The sequence below is a fragment of the Epargyreus clarus genome, unplaced genomic scaffold (genome assembly GCF_041222505.1).
Source record: "Epargyreus clarus isolate Ecla_fem2 unplaced genomic scaffold, WU_Ecla_fem_2.2 ptg000023l, whole genome shotgun sequence".
Classification (NCBI taxonomy): Eukaryota; Metazoa; Arthropoda; class Insecta; order Lepidoptera; family Hesperiidae; genus Epargyreus; species Epargyreus clarus.
The window spans coordinates 12232111-12244883 of record NW_027332230.1 but is presented as its reverse complement, the minus strand read 5'-3'; the positions used below and the strand labels follow the sequence as shown (position 1 = coordinate 12244883).

Genomic DNA, 12773 nt, shown 5'->3' with positions numbered 1-12773 from the left:
AACAATACCATATATGAAACCGTCTATAACGCAAAAGAGTAATATATGCCGTGGCATTACATAAAATGACCAGTAGACTTCAATGGGTTATATGCATTTCTATTTTTTATTTCTAGTATAGGTACCTAATTGCATTTGACGATTTCTTTTTCATTTTTTTTATAATATAGGAGTAGCAGACGAGCATGCACTCCACCTGATGGTAAGTGGTTACTGCCGCCCATGGACATCTGTAATCAACCCCAGATAGGATTAGATATTCCTACCCGAGGCCACAGATGCGTCGCTACCCCTGAGGACTAAGCTGGAACGCCTCGGAAGTCTGTCTCCCTTACTACACCCTTCAAAACGGAACACAGCAGCGCCTAACACTGCTGTTATTAGGTAGAAATAGGTGTGGCGGTGGTGCCGCCGGAGTCGAACCACAAAACAAAGGGTTACAAAACAATAGAATAGGATAACATGAAGTCCAATATAGATTTTGCGCTATTCGAAGTTCATTTTGCAAAAAGTCGTGTTATATACACTAACGTAGACTAGTAGCATACCACAATATTCAAACTAGATCTAGAAGAATGCATTGCCACTCCTGAGGATTAAGACGGTTCTATAATGAAATGAACGATCGTGAATGTAACGTGTGGACAGCCTAAACCCTTCCACCGAAACAGCTATAACTATGTATAAGTGTGGTGGAACTGGGCGATAACCACAAATCAGGAAACTGGTATCATAGTATATGACCACATTGACCACTGACCACATTGATATCTCAGTTGAGGAAGGTGAAAAAAAAAAACTAGGCGGGCAAACGCCGTCGGGATCGCGGAGGAGTGCTACCAGCGTCCGTGGTCACGTCAATCGGCATTCAGAGGAACACCGGGTTTTAGCCGGTAGGAGTCCGGCATATCCTCTAAACTGCCCCCGCTGCCGAGAGGAACCCATGAAGAGTTTTCCCACGAAAAAAAATAAAATAAAAAAAAACAACACGTGAAAAGAACTGAAATTACCTTTTTTATTTTGAAAATAAATGGCTGTATGGTTTTATGACAAAATTTAAGTCTCATAAGTAGCTAAATGCAAAATTCAAGAATCATTCATACGCTCCAATAATATTTGCAATAAATCGTACATTTTGGATATTACGTAAATATTTCTTGGTACATATTTGTGGTCAAATATGTTGCCATATATAATTCAAGGTAATTCAATTTAATCAGCTGGGTTTATTTACTACGTTAATTTTAATCGATGTTAATGATTACTTAATTTTAAGACTGATGGCTAATAAGAGGAATCTTCAAATTTACCAAGTTCGACCATTAGAAAAACGCTAAAAATGTTGTTATCATATACGGTATAATTAGTATGGATCCTTTTAAGTAAAAATATGCCTAATATAGTAAATTAAAGAAGCTTATCCTTATGAGGCAGTCAAGACTTATTACATTCGCCGACTGAGTGGTACATACTGACAGTTCTATAACAAGATTATTTTCCTCAAAGATTCGATATTCTAAATATTCTAACATAGGTAATTGTTTAGCGTTTTGATGAGTTTATATTGCACATTGATTGACAGTGAATATTCTACGAACAGCTATTTCTAGCTATCAACCGATCACTATTGTGTAAACATTTAATAATATCAACACTCGGTCTATACGCGATACACATAATCTACAGCCGTCTATTAATTAAAACGAGTTGGTACGTTTTTGTCGCTATAGACTGCACAGATGTTTGAAAAGACAGTAGCGATTTTTCAAAGAGAATTTTAATAGCTGTTATAATGGTATAGTTTGTGAAATAATTTAAAAGAGATGGGAATTGATTTACCTTGGGAGATTAATCTTGGAAAACCTTAGTAGCAACAGCAAAGAACTGAAGTGAAGAGCAGAAGACAAGATCAGGTCTACCAGCATAAACTTAAAATGTGTTCGGTCTCTATCCCCGAAGCTATCTCCGAAAGGCTTACGAATGACTTAAGTAAGTATGGATATCGGCCCAAGGCTTGATAGATGCCAAACGATATATACGAGCGGTCACGTGGGGACTTTGTGAAAGACGTGATCTCGTCTTCCATTCTCGTCTGGTAATCAGGAGGAACGGTTTCTCTAGTATTTTCTCTTCTCAGTGTTGTAAAACTTTGACTTTGTACAGCCGAAAATATTCCCAAGAGTAAATGCTTCGGGCGAAATTATAGATTGTAAATTAGCATCGTTTAAATGAGATTAGCATTACAATTTTAAAACTAATTTTATAAACGAATGCATCACTGGTCTCTACATTACAAAAATTGACTTACCCAAGATGATTTATGTGTAATTCGCAAACATACCAATGATAAGATAAGAAAGATAAAATTTACGACTTGGCGAAAATACGTAAATATACGGCAGTTAATATTGTAGGTATGTTATGAATATTAATCTAAAGAAAATTCGACCACATAATCGTGGATGGAGTAGAGACATTATTGTTTTTATGGGTTTTACTAATGGCAGGTATATGATGTTTCGATTTTTAATATTAGGCAAGGATTTAATTTTTTGAGCTGGATCTAATATCTTGAGGTAAAAAGTAGTTTGTAGCCATGTGAAGAGTTGCTTACATACTCCTCATTCTTATATTATCCAGTGTACATTTAAGGAGCTGTTTCCGAGATTAGTTCATTAACAGACAATCATATAGGTAGTAGACAAAAATCAAATAGAATTTAATTGTTTGGTCATCATGCTGTACTAATTAGGCTCAGTAAATAAAAAAAATATATGGAAATCCCGTATACATCATTAAAGTTTCACTTATTTATGTATATAAATGCTAGGAACACACGTGGGTATTGATCGATATAAAGAGATTTTCTGATAGACAGTTGCTCTTAGCGCTATTTTTGCTTTGCACAGTTGCTATTTTATCTGATATAACGATATTATGAAACTCAACGGAAAGCAGCATCAGAGATTGGAAATAGTTCTAATTGAAAGCTGCTTCTCTAAGTAGCTCGTACCAAAAAACGGGAGTAACGAATGGCCTGAAGGGACCTCGGCCTTGGACGACGTAGACGAAAAAGCAAAGGTCGCCCGCGTTGTGATTGCAACAGGTGGTTGCTTATTACTATGGCAGGTTTTAAAATATCATGGTTGTTCGTTATTCGTTCATTGAAAGTAACGGTTACAGTTATATGAATTATGAAGTGACGTGCTCATAAGTATCGTGCGGTTGATAATAAATTATTAATATCTTTAACTGAGCACATACACGTGTTGGATTTATTTTTAATCTTCTGATATTCAAGATAACATTGAAAAGATACGTTCGAGAAATATCTGCGATAAATATTTATTCGCAAGGGGCAGATATATTAGAAGGAAGAATGAGTGGCAAATCGTGCTTAAACGATGAAACATACTTTCTTTGACGAATGGGAATATGGATTTTACTATATTAGATTTAACAGATCTCCGGAAGACTAAAATATAGTGGTTTTCATCTCGTACAATTAAAACCATGTTTTGTATTATGCTCCAGAATTTGTTAAAAGATATGCTACGTATTGTTTACAATTTTAATAGTCTTTATCTGCGTTCAGCTGTTATCATTTTGAAGTCAAAAACGCTCACTGTTGCTATAATAATATGTTCAGTTGAACGTGATTACTCGCTCGTATATATAATTATTTATTTACGAGCCTTAATTTAAGTGGAAAAATGTTCTACAACGAAAAGCAAGTTACCGAAATATTCGTGATCCGTGGTGGGTCCTAAATATACAGACACCTTGCCTGCTTAAACCTGACTATTGAATATGCGAGAATCGCAAGAGACTTAAGACGGTTATAACGACAGCGTGGTCAGGTGGTGGAGCTGAGAAGTTTCCGTGGAGTGCGTTCGGCGCGGCGCCGCACGTGTGGCGCTGCCGGCCGCGCCGTCGCCGTTCCTCATTCATGTTAGCTGCACTCGCTCGCTACCACCGATCCTTACATCGATCGCGTCTGCGACCCATAAACCCTAGCCAGTTCGATCCGGCGCGACCGGACGGCCCGCCGCGGGCCGGGGCCGGCTCCGGCGGCCGGGTGGTACTTACGAGGCGGACGTTCCACGGTCACCCGTCTCCTACGCACATCGCTACACGCTACACAAGGGCACTCGGGCCGACTGGCCCCACACACTGCACTGCGCTCCAGCCGGTGCCGCGCCGGAGCCGCGCCGGCACGCGCACACACACTCGGAATACGGCGGAACCACCGAATTTCGGGCGCGCGAATCCACGGGAAGGCTCGCGAGACCGGCGCGGCCCGGAGCGGCACCTGGCGCGGGCGGGGGGCGGCCCACGCACCGGCCTCGATTCTCGTCCGCCCGCCGCGCGGTTATCACTGCAATATGGCCGCTACTCACTTCCTCGGTGAAGTTCTTCGTTGATTTCTACTCCCGATCTCGACGACGGCGATTCTCGTGACCGTTCCGAACTCGTGCGGATTCACTGTACTTATTCTTATACACATTTTAGTGGAAAACCGGGAGCGCTGGCGCTACGCTCCGACGAAGCGACCGTTCCGTTCGCTGGCACATTCCGCACTGGCGTCGGGTGCGGGCGCGGGCCGGCGGAGAGCCGCGCCCCGCCGCCGCGCGTCTCTCCGCGCGCGCCTCGCCTTTTTATGAATGGAAGGCGGCCATACTGAATGAACCGCGTACACGGAGCGGTCGGCCGCTATTTTCGCAGGCGAGCGGGCCGCGGGGGGCGGGGGCCGGAAGCGGGCTGCGAGCGCTCGCGGTGCCAAATTTTGCGGCGCGGGCGACGGCAGCGGATGTGCTCGTTTATCGAGCTTCCGGCGAGATCCCCCCGCACGACCGCATCCGGGAATTAGGTTTCCGGTCGGCGAGAGTCGTACCGCTCCGCCCACTTTCGTCCTGCAACTGCACTCTCGGTCGCGCCCTCGCTTCGCTTATCTCCGGAGGATAAATCCGGCTCAGATAACGTAGGAAGTGCCGGTGCAACGAGCTGCGGAGTCGGAACGTTACGCTTTGTATTGAGGGAATTAATCTGTCTGCCGAGAGCGCTTCCGTTTGGCAGCGATTCGGGCGCAAGCACGAGGGGCGCGTTATCGGGAGCTGGCGGGCCGCGGGTGTATTTACACGCGAGCACAATTTCGCAAGGTTGTCGACAATAAGGCGCGTTGTACATGCAGCGTCTCTGTGTCAAGGACGAGTGATAACGCCGCGTCACACGGAACCTCGCTTGTCAGTATAATCTGACAACGTTATAATTCATCAAAAAACTCCTGATGTAATAACGTCGCTTACAAACTACTACTGAATACAATCATTGTAAATGCCCGATTTAGAATTGTAGATATTAGTTACACAACTTTATATCTTATCAATTCAACACATTTGGGAATTTATGTATGTAGGTATACATTTAGTCTAATAAATGGAGACTTTTGTTTACCAATTTACTTTGTTGCGAGTATTTTAAAGTCGAAAGCAATTTAATTTCATAAACTGCAATCTAAAAATAAAAAATAATCCGCTGTCGAGATCATAAGTGATCACCACAGTGAATGGATGGTGCAATCCCCATTATTCCGTTGGCAGTTTTACAAAAAGTTTCTACCTGAGCGTGCTTTGTTGAGGTGCAAGCAACAACCACTCGACAATCGGTCACTCGTTTAAATGTTCATTATAATTTATGAATATTCTCAGGAGTGAATGAAATGAGCATCATCGACATCGGCATTGACTGGACCCGTTTTTTGTTCGAATCACCAAACTGTTACTACCTACGTCTTGTAACTGAAGCTCTAAAGCAATCGACAATTTCCAGTTTTATTACTAACAAAAAGTAAAAATTTACATCCTTCAATCAAACGAGTATGCAGTCTACTTAATAGTAAGTGAATGTTGCCATGGACATCTGTTATCAACCTATATTATTGTCCTACCTAAGGTCGGCCATAAATGCTTTATTCCTTTAAATGCTAAGTCGTAGGTTAACATTGTTGTTATTAGATAGAACCAAGAAGAGTTCTGGCCCTTATACTTTCATTATACTTTATAACAAAAATAACAAAAAAATTTACAACTGGAAAAAATATCTGTTTCAGAAAGTGAGGTAAGTACTTATATGAGACTTTACAACTTCTTCAGGGCCAGTCATAGATTAGTAAAGATTACTCACTCCTAAGAAGAAAATGTACCTAGTTTTGAGAAGTTGCGTTAAAAAGTTTTGCCACGTCTCCGTGCTAAAATGTCCCTAAAATATTTGAAATAATTATTTATTTATTATGTAAATTACGCAGTGTTAGTTATTTATTCGTAAATTTTCTCTAAAAATGTTTTTATTTGTCAGGAATTCAAAAAAAGAACTTACTAATAAGCCGTTTGTGGCTTCATTCAATTTCAAGGCGGCGAAGTAACTTTACTAATCTATGGGGCCAGTGTTACATTTATGAGCTACTTTTTATAGGACCTCAGCTGATCAGTTCTATTTGGGTTCCATAATGAACCATGAAGTACACAATCACCACATTGATGGTTCGTGATTTCTATCATATTAGAATTCCAATGCTACTTATTGCCAAAGTTAGATACAAGCACTCGCTATTGTAGACATAATCGTCAAGTCTACACAAAGATTTTGGCAAAAAAAAAACAATCCGAACATCAAGAAATACAATTAAAACACAGACACTGTTAATTTTCATTTTATCTACTTAAATTTTGGCACAATTAATAAAAAACCCTAATGAAAAAAGACATAAATCAGAAATATCGTAGACATAGAGACATAGAGTCTTAATTTATACTTAAACAATGATATCAGTATATCTTACAAAAAATATTTAGTAGGTAGGAATACAATTTTTTGCAAACATTTTTTATCTGCTGGAAGATCCGCTTATTTTTTTACCGAAGCACGTTGGGACCGACATGTGGTTTTGTGCAAAAGGCTTTTTTTGTAAAAAAATATTGCTGCATCCGCATCCGTGCCTTTTTTGCTTTCTTTTTACGGTGTTCTTTCCGTTACAAAAAACTAATTGCATTCTGTTATTTTTTCTAATTGTACGTTTTTCTGAGTCATTTCGAGTCTCATTTATTTTGAGAGGTATTTTATTGAGTTATTTGAAAATTTACGAGTCCACATAACTTTTATCAGTTAATTTTGATTATTAAAGATTAGTAGGTAAGTTAACTTTTGGTTGAATTTGAAATAACGTAGGAACTTATAAAAAAAAAATTAAAGGCTTATACTCCAAGCACCCAAGTGCCCACAGAAAACTTGCTGAAACACATCATATAGGTGGGTATTTTATTTTAGTCTTGGCAATTGAATTTCTAAAATATGTATCCTTAATTTAAGTATGAGTATTCAGACATTCCCGAGAACTGTTTGTCGGATCGTCGATTGCATATAAAGTACCGACTCATTATACTTTGTACAAAGAGAATCAAGTTTAAATAATCGACATTAAATAACATGACAATTGCGATTGTTCGTCATTTTACGATTTAGGAGTGTAACAATAGAGTGATACGGGAGTTGTAGGAATCGCGAAGCCAATAAGGAAGAACAATGGTCCATACTGGCTCGAATGGGCACAGTAAGTGAAAACGACACCGCCTGAAACCACATATGGCACTTCGAGGTAACTGTGGAGGCTCGAGCTTCGAACAAACGCTGTTCATGGAAGCCGTGTACCAGGAATTCCTTTCATTTGCAATGGCTTCGATTTTCCATCAACACTCGTTACCGATGCCACGAAATTAAGCCACATTATAGTCTTTAAACGCAAATAACTTAAAAACTACTTAGTAAGAATAAAAATTGCAATATAAAGTACTATTTGCTAATTGTGCGGAAATTAATTAATACACGTAACACATAGGTACGCGTTTGTCTGTCAATTTATAACTACATAAAATACATTTTATTTTTTTCAATTCATGTGTATTCCTTGATATAAACATTTTTGCCGTCTTTCCGAAACAGCAGTTTGGAGTATGTTTTTGGATAAAATCATCTTGAAAAACTTTTTTGATAGACATTAACAATATAAAATTTGTCATTTCGATAATTTTTATTGCACTATGAAAAAAGTATCTAAAATCATATACATATAATAAAATATACAATTCTACATGTGTATCCAAGGGTGAGATATTGTCCGACTATAATAAAATACAGGGGAAAAGCTTATATTTTACAAGATTCTACTGGCGCTACTACATCTCAAGAACGTTTTAACTTTTAAGTGTGATAAGTACTTGCATCTGCTTCGGCTTTTAGCTGTGTCGTTGGTGCTACTGGATTCTGATTTACCGTTACTTTTTAAGTTCTTATCATTACAAAAATGGTCTTTTAGAAAATCTAAGTGAGCATTATAATTTGCTGAAGCCTGCTATCGTTACATCAAATTATCTGCCAATGCCATTAGACTTTTGACTACAATTTGACTTATATTAATTAATTCATATGCTGTACCAAACCTGGTCACCTGGTACCCTGGTACCTATCCTGGTAACAAATCTGGTCTGGTAAGTACTCTTGATAGTAGTTACGAACTAAAATATTATTTTTTGTTGAAGTAGCATACAACAATGCAGTCCACCGGATGGTGAGTGGACACAGATGCTCATGGACATCTATAATCAATCTCAGATAGGACCCCGAAAACGTGTGCTTGCAGTAGCAAGAGCACGCGTCTGTGGGTTCCTATTTGAGTGTGGTGCGAGAGAGTGTAGTGTCTGCGCCTCGTCTGAATGTCTTTCTCTTACCACGACGTTCAAACCATCAGCACTTACCACTGATGTTACTCTAATACAGTTTTATTAACTTCAGGCCACTGCGTTTTAAAACCGAATCGAATCACAGTATCGAGATCGAGTCGGTAAGGTGGCCCACTCGATAGAAATCAGGTTCCATTTGTTATTCTGGAGGCGGCGCGGCGCAGGCGGAAACGCTCGCCCGCGCTTTCCATCCGCCTGCCTGCTCGCCAGCACCACAACTAACACTTATTTATCACGATTATTTTATCGCAAGGAGAAAGCTTACTGATAGACCTGTGGTTTGGATTTAACCCCCACGCACTGGTTAGGATTCCACGCAAACACGATTTTTCGAATTTCGTCGTCTTCTATCCATTACCTACTGTCGGTTGGGCCTGGGCCCCATCACAGTGGCTTAAGACATAGTCCACTGCGCTGGGCAAGTGCGGATTGGTAGAATACACATATCTCCTTATATATAAAAAAAATCTTAGACGTGTTCAGTTGGTTTCCTCTCTATGGTTTTCCTTCTCCGTATCAGCAAGTTATAAGTAATTAATTTCTAATTTTCATGATCGAAAATGCTGGTTAGAAATTAATCACAAGGTTTGAGGTTAGACAAAAGAAGTAAAAAATTACAGGGTCCTCGGGAAGGACTTCCGTTCTAATGTGGTTTGATAACAGATGTATGTATATTGTACGTCGTTCCATTTACCATAATTATTGTAGATTGACTGTGTCTATTTGCTCCTTAAACAAACACAGTCATCAGATGACGCTTTATACATAATATATATTATAAGTCTTCAGTCTAAATTGTCTCTATGTAGAGTACCTACAATCACATATTATGGACATAGACAATATAAAAGAATCTCATAATTTATACCAGAAATATAAATATGTTATAAATACTTAGATATCTGATACGTAAAAATCAGCTTTCCTAAGACATTGTGTTATCTTAATGATTGTTTTCTGAAAATATTACGTTATCTTTGAACTTCCTTCTCGAGTCAAACATAATTTATCGCCATATGCTCGTATTTGTTCCAATAATTATTATTTCTTTTATTTAAACTCAAGTCAATATTAACATATATTATCTGTATAATACCTACGTACATGATTACGAAATGAGCCGATGTATTTCGGTTACTTAACAATGATAAATAGTATTGTTTTGGACATTATTATCTTTCGCGAGTTTGTGGTGATAAGTGGTTCGTGGTTGTCTAAATTTAATACAAGACAGAACGATCGTCTAAGATCGAAGTGAGCGGATGTGTGCCAGCTAATGCCGGATGTCGGCCGCAGATAAAGGAAGCATGAATGAGAGAGTTACGGCGATACGGTATGTCGCTTGCAGACTATACAGTCACTTGTGCAAGTACTAACCATTAGTGGAGAAGTAAATGGAGTGGTCACATTCACAAAGGAACTTAGGAAAAATTAACAATTGGGTGTACCAAATGAACAGATGATAAATATGCACATAGGTTGTAATACTAAGACTAGGAGCAGTATTGTATAAGTTTATATTTAACCGTTTGATGCTGCATAAAAATCGATATTTGTATAGCTTTATACTTTGCGTTATACTTCAACAACAAAGTAAACTATTAATAATTACTTAATAATACATAAAACAAAACTGAAAATAAAACGTTGAGCTTATTTTAGATGGATTTATTTAATAAGCTGATATTAAAATATTAAATTTATCCAATCACTAAAAATCTAATTTCCTGGCAACATTTTATCTGTCAAGCTGCATAGTTGCCGGGATTCTAGATTCTAAACAACCTTGACTAACTAACTAAGCAACTAACTAACTATATTCTAATACCAGACTTGCACTAAGCACTTGCAAAAAAAGAAAAAGAAACGGTGCCCAGTAGAGCAAGCTGCAACCTGAATTAATCATATTCGTGCTCTGTTTGTACCTACTTACTACTACGACTTGAGGTTCAAATTAATTTCAAAAGTAGGTTAAGAAGATGTATGCAAACGGAAAGTTTACTTCAGACTTACGAATTGGTAAGTAGAGTACCTAGGTGCAGGAAAAATGTAAAAAAAACTAGATAGTTTTGATGAATGTTAAGTGTTTTAGATTAAGGTATTTGTATTTAATTTTTACATTTTATACAGATGTTATTTTTTTTATCCTACTAACGTAAAAGTGGTTTTCGTAAATGTTAATTTTAATGTGTTTTACCCAAAAAAACTGATCATTCCTATTTTTATTGAGTAAACTGCTTTACTTACAGATACAAGAGTAAGTAGCCACGATTTAAGTAGTATTACTAAGTTATTTCTAAAGTTACTTATATTATAATATTATTATTTTTGACGTAAGTAACACTGACATAACTGTTGTTAATCCTTTGACATACAGTACAGGGTAGTATCTGAAACCGCTAAATAATTTCGTGCGGTTATGCATGTAAGCTCATGGTTGAGGACGTTATAGTCGCGTTTTGCCATTATCACTATGGATACTCAGAATAATATTGTCAATAACTTTATAATGTGACTACATGGGAGTAGGATTTTTAGGGATCCGTACCCAAAAGGTAAAAACGAGACTATAAGCCTCCAATGTCTGTCCGTGTACTCGATGGTCAGGGCTCTTATCTTTTAACCGTAATAGAGCGTCACTTGACATTCTCACATTGCATGTGTGTATGTAACTTTATATATTGTACGGAACTCACCGTGTTTGACTAGAAATTGGACAATATTCTACGTTTTCTAATATTGAAAAAAAAACTAAATAAAACAAATGCACATGAGAACAGATGTAATTATTGTTCTATTACCGTAAAAATATGATATAATATATGTACTTTATTTGAAAACTACAATTGCAGATTACATATATTTTGATGTCTCAGACACTTCTGTTTTATTTATTAACATATACCCGTTTCTTTTTTTTTAATTTTCCTACTTGTAATACATTTTGGTACTTGCCCAAGTTACTAGAATGTTACTGTCACGCTATAGTATACATAAATCTTACAATTTCATCTTAATTTTTTTCTTAAATATGAGAAAAAAACAAATCGGCTGATTCGTAAGAGCTGCATTAAAAACGTTTCTCCATATATTACCTATATCTGTTCTCAGAAATCGCGAATATCCTTTCTTAGAAATGAGCAATAAACAACACGACGTGCCGCACATTTTGGCGAATTGATAGAGATGGAGAGTCTGCCCAAACAAGATCGATTTTTTAATCGATTGGAATCGAAATCAAGGAATCAATCTACAAAAATATCAAAGAAAAGACATTAAGTATATTTTTAGATACCGATTATTTTCTAATTTTGCTGCCCAACTGTAACGTGCTCTTTGCATGTTATTTTTTTTGCAACAGAAAAATCTAATCTCGTTTTTAGAGTTTCTGAAATAGCTTCGTTGCTTGGTATCGATTTTAAAAAATAGGCGATTTGTTTGTTGGTCATAAAGTCGATTCTTCGAATAATCGATCACAGATCATGTCTAGCGGCCAATTTTTTCTCTTGAAAATTTCGAAGTATTAGCAATAAGCACATGCAAAACGCGTAACTTTAAGCAGGAAACGCGAAACTAAATAAAAAAGCGCGATTCCCATCCGAGCACACGGCCCCCATACAAATGTACTTAACAACATCCGTTAAGTTTCTAAATTGGTATCATTCTTTTTTTAAGTTTAACTTTTTGTAACTTTAAAATGTCGTTTATTATCTGTGTACATACTTGTTTTTTTCATGTGTTTAATTTACAGCCACTATACATTATTGCGCGCCATATTTTAGTGACATAGCAAAATATCTATAATGAGAAAATCTGAAAAGTACCAAAATCAAGTACAAAATCAATCCATATTTTTTTATAATTATGATATAAAAAGCTGCCTTAATTACACTGGATTTTTTTTTTATTTTTCAATAAAACTGCAAAATCATTTGTAAATTGTAATTGTGTAATTTATAACTTTTATATGTATAAAAATAA

At 37.4% G+C, this 12773-nt stretch overlaps 1 protein-coding gene across 2 annotated transcripts in view; it reads right to left on the bottom strand.

Moving 5' to 3' along the window:
- The window catches only part of sty (sprouty signaling antagonist), a 59514-nt gene that overhangs the window by 5845 nt on the left and 40896 nt on the right, over window positions 1-12773 (bottom strand). Inside the window, exon 1 of one of the 2 annotated variants that reach the window (XM_073085460.1) lies at window positions 4401-4559. The exons of the other annotated variant lie outside the window; for it this stretch is intronic. The gene's annotated coding sequence lies outside the window, so the exon portion shown is untranslated. Of the gene's footprint in view, window positions 1-4400; window positions 4560-12773 lie in introns of those variants that run through there. 2 annotated transcript variants of the gene reach the window in all.